This window comes from Marmota marmota, unplaced genomic scaffold (assembly GCF_001458135.2).
Source record: "Marmota marmota marmota unplaced genomic scaffold, marMar, whole genome shotgun sequence".
Taxonomy (NCBI): Eukaryota; Metazoa; Chordata; class Mammalia; order Rodentia; family Sciuridae; genus Marmota; species Marmota marmota.
Window position 1 is genome coordinate 48,203,017 of NW_025999853.1, and position 5,160 is coordinate 48,208,176.

Here is a 5,160-nt window from a genome sequence, read left to right on the forward strand (position 1 = left end):
CCGGAGCAGCGCAGCCAGCGTGGGCCGTGCGGACGCCCCGCTCGCGCTGGTATAGTTGCCCAACAGCGGGAGAGACACCCCTACCCCCATGCGGGCCGGGCACGAACACACCGGGTGGACAGCTGGACAGATGCACTCACTCACCTCTCCAATCCGCACCCCGCCCCACGGGAGCACTTCCTACCCTCACGAGGGCACAGCCCCCACGCCTCCCAGAAGACACAAACTCACCTCCCTCTCCCCAATGAGGCATGGAGACACCCCAGCTCAACACGCTCCCTCTCCACTGTTTCCACCCTCGGATTGCTCTGGGTCTACCCGCTCGGTGTTTGCAGAAAGGGACGTCCCTACCGCGGTACCGGTTCCAGGGCGCTTGGACATGCCCGCCCGCGCCCTCTAGGGGCGGGAAAAAGACCCAGTCCTGCCTGCATTCAACAATCCACGGCAGGAGCCCAAACCCAGGCTGGCTCCTGGGGCGACGCCACGCCAGAGGGAGGGGTTAGTACGTGGAGCGCTAGCCCTGGGACTTGGGGCCGATACCGGGGCCCCCGACCCTTCAATGCTGATCTCACTGCCCAGTAAATGGGGGAAGGGCAGCGAGGGGCAGGACCCCTGCTGCCTGTGGAGGTGGAGGGGTCCCCAACCCTTTCCGTGAAAGGGACCATGAGGAAATAAGGATGTTCCCCTACACCTACCCATGGGTAAAAGTAAAAGGCCAGGGGGGAGCCAAGATCCTGGGTCCTTCCCCTAATATCTTGGGAGGGAGAAAGGATGAAGCAGGAGCAGGCTAAGGGGGCTGGGGAGGGGCCTTGTAATTTATTGCTTTGTTCCCCAACATGGGAGTGGGGTGGGCATGGGCGTGGGGAGGGCGTTCTGGGGTAGGGGGAGCCAAGGGTGGGCAGGGGGTGGGGTGGGGTGGGGGTGCTCTCGGGTTGTGTCTGTGCCTGTGACTGCGTACCTGTGACTGTGCAGCGCCCGTGGTGATCTGGGGTAGGGGGCACCCCTGAAATGGGACCCCTCCCCCATTATTTCTTTCTGTCCAGCCCCTCCCTCCCACTGGAGCAGCTCCAGACCTGTCCCTCACCCCAGTGCTCTCTCCCAGCCAGGGCTGAGAGGATGTGCAGTGGTTGGATTTCCAGGCCCCCTGCCCCATCCCCAGAATGGGGGTGGTGGGGTGAACTTAACCTGAGCCCTGCCTCCCTCAATCAACCCAGTCCTTGGGCTGTCTGTGTCAGTGGTTTCCGGTCTTTTTTTTTTTTTTTTTCTGGCTAAAATAATTTGCAAAAGACCAGGTAATTGGGGAGGGAGCGGGGGTGGGGGAGCAAGGGATGCCCCCCTCATCTCCTCTGAGGCAGGTGGTGTGAAACTTCAACAGCAATTAAAGAGGAAGTGATTTTGTCTAGGGGGTGAGCTGCTGGTCTGTTCTTGAAGAGACAAGTCAGGGTACGGCCTTGGTGAAGGCCCAGAACTGGAGGTGGGAAAGGGCCAGGCAGAAGTCCCTCCCACTGACCTGAAGCAGGGAAGTACCAATGGGCATGGAGGTGGTTCCCTCTTGTACAACAGTCCTGGGTTCATGCAGTGGAAAGAACTGTGGGGAACTTGGAAGCAAAGAAGTCACATTTAGAAGATGATACCAGTTCTGGAAGAGTTCGAATGTGATGCTTGGAGGAACAGATAAGGCTGTGGTAGGTGGTGGGTGTGTGGTGAAATGACGTGGTCACCCTGGTTAAGAGTAGGAACAGATCTGATTTTGAAACCTGACCCTCCATTCCCTAACTAGGGGACCTGAGGCAGTTGACCTTGGAGGCATCTATTTATTTGTGATCTGAGAAATCTGTTCAGAAGACACCTGGTAGGCGCTCTAGCCCTGGAGGACTGCCATACGCCAGCCTACTCACCTTGAGTACCAAGTACTAGAGTAGAGCTAATAATAGGGATCCTGTTCCTGGCCCCAGTCAGGGGGTGCTAGGGAGAGCAGGGTTGAAAGATCTGGGAATGATTTCCCAGCCAGTTGTAGGTCCCTGATGTCCATAAACTCCATACTAGCTGATGCATTTGCCCACCTGTGTCATCAGTGGGGCCACCCTTATCACAGTTGCTGGAGCTGCTGTACCGCCTCAGTAGCCAGTTCCACCATTTCCTGTATATAGCTGAAAGCATCTGCCCTGATGGAGAGGCTGGGCAGGGTGGTGCTGTAGGCCACTAACTGGTGCAGGTTGGACACAGATGCCACATGTTGCATTCCATCACACGTTGGTGGCACCAGTATCTTTGGGTAGGGTAGTTCCAACTTATGGTGCCTCTCAGCCCTCAGACACTCAGCTATAGATATTCCAGCAAGCTGATGAAGTATAATTGCAGTGCCAGGCCCAGGTCCAACTCACATGCTGCCTTCTGCTGTGTAGCATGGATGATCACCAAGGACCACAGAGAGGTAGATTCAGTGATGCAGGGACAGGGACAGGTGTGTGGTCTGGGTGAAGTGAGAGGAAGATGGTCCTCCTAGAGGACCTGGTCATTTGTCCCTTAGCTCAGACCTGAACTCCCTTACTTCATCTTCACCTTCCTTCATCATGGCTAAAGCTCACTCACTTCCTAAAAAACTCTGAGTGTGAGTACAGGGAGGAAACAAGAACCCCAAGAGAATAAAGCTACCTGCAAAGGGAACCACAGGCCAAAGGGAAGGTCCTTTTATTTCTAGACAGCAAAAATGGTTGAGGTGTTGGCAAACTGCACAGCAGATCCCACCAACAAATAATCCACCTGACCCTCTTTTTTTTTTTAAATGTCCTGTATTTTTGGTCTTGAGGAGAGATAGATGGAGGTGACAAAAAAATTAAACCTTCTAGGTTATGGCATAATAAGACTCTAGAAGGGGACGCCCTAGGTGGGTGAAGGAGAGCTGCTGCTGCCCCTTTATGTCTGTGTGCCTCACAGCTCACCATGGGTTTCCTTGCTTGGGTTCCTGTTGCCATCCCTCAACCCACTCCTCATCCCCCCCAAGAAGCCATCTGACACACACCCTGTTCCCTTCCTTCTGTTTGCCTTAGCACAGCTGGGGCAGACTGACTTCCATGGGAGTTTTGCCAAAAGCCAAAGGAAGTAAAAAGGAATTTATTATTGAAAGTACAAAATGATTAAATACAGTGATGCTTCCAGAATTCAGTTTTCTGATCTTGCTGGGACTCCATCCCCGTCAAACCAAAGATAACCTCCTGTCCCAGCATCTCACCCTTCCCATTCTTAAAGATTCTACTGTAGCATCTGATCAACTTTTGGAATTCCTTTTAAGACTCTCCTCTACAAATACTCTATATCTTGTGAACTTGGAAGCTGGTTTATAAGTTACTATGGACAGATCCTGTGTGAAGGGCATGAACAGTAGGGCCAGTGATACTTCTAGCCACAGCGTACCAATGAGGAAACACAATTTGAAAAATGAAATGATGCACACGTCTAATCCCAGCGGCTCAGGAAGCCAAGACAGGAGAATGGCAAGTTCAAAGCCAAACTCCCTCAGCAGTTTAGCAAGACCCTAAACAACTTAGTGAGACCCTGTCTCAAAATAAAAAATAAAAAGGAGGCTTGTAGCTCAATGGTAGAGTGCTTGCCTAGCATATGTGAGGCACTGGGTTCGATCCTCAACACCACATAAAAATAAACAAAATAAAGGTATTGTGTCCATCTACAAGTAAAAAAAATTTTAAATATAAAATTAAAAGGGCTGGAAGTGTGGCTCAGTGGTAAAACACCTCTGGGTTCAATCCTTGGTATAAAAAAAATGGTGAAATGACGTGTTCAAGGCCCACTTACGGAGATAGAAGAGTAATGATTTGAACTTAGTGCTCTGTCTATAAGCCATTCCCAAGGCATTTCTTTTTTGTTGAGACAGTTCTAGCTACATTGCAGAGGCTGGCCTTGAACTCATGATCCTTCTGCCTCAGCATCCTAAGTAACTGGAATTAAAGGTGTAAGCCATTAGGCCTGGCTCCAAAGGACAGTTTCTAAATTCTTGCCCAGCTGAAGCACCCCTCTCAAGATACACACATGAATCTCAGGAAGCAGGATTTATAAATCTACCCACTTACATTTAAAAACAAAACAATTTAAGCATAATGCACACAATAACCACTAGTCCATATGAAACTTCCTTCAACAACTGAATCCCTCCCCTCTCACTTTTGAAGACATTCTGTGTCTTCTGTCCCTTTCCTTATCTTGTAAGCCAGTGGAGACTTCAGCAGGAAGGCTGTACACCTCTGAGCTGTGGAGCAACAGGAGAGTCTCTGCCCTTGGAGAAGGAAGAAGGAATGTGGGGGGATCCACACCTACACTTGGCAGGCCCACCTACCCTTGGCATATTAAGAAGCAGGCATGCATGAGTGTCAGCCCTCTCTGGAAAAAAAAGGTTGATGTTTTTTGGTTTCAACAACAAAAAACTGCCTTGGGGGCTGGGGAGATAGCTCAGCGGTAAAGCACCTGCCTACCAAGCATGAGGCCCTGAGTTCAATCCCCATCACCACATAAAAAATAAACAAAAATAAAAAATGATATTTAAAAAAATCTGCCTTGGAAATGGCTTATAGGCAGAGCATTAAGTTCAAGTCTTCACTCTTCTATCTCCTAAAAGTGGGCCTTGAACAAGTCATTTCACTATTTTTCCCCTCTGGGGAATAGCCATGAGGAGTATGGGGTGTGGCTGGCAAATGGAACCTGGAATATGCTGCAGGGAAAGAGCTCAGCAAAAGGAAGATGTCCAGGTCTGGGGTCAGGGGTACAACTCCACAGTGTGCATATGGTACATGATGTCAAGGGGGAGAAGATAAGGAAGGAGTTGGTGCTAAGGAAGGGAGGGAAGTGAGCTGGAGGTACAGCTTAGTGGTAGCATGTGCAAGGCTCTGGATTAAAGGCCCAGCAAGGCAGAAGTTTAAAAAAATAAAAAGGGAAGAAACAACAGATGAAGATATGGAGAGAGAACAGTATTATAGGTCTTTAGCTCCCTGCCAGGTGGCTTTGTCGTGGTCTGTGTGTATGTATACCACGCTCACTGATGATACCACCTGGGATGTGTGCCCTCTGGTCTGAAAAGAACAGCAAGCCTCCTCCCTATGAGAGCACCCTCCACCTACCCCCTCCCATCCCCCAAAAAGGCTGATGGAC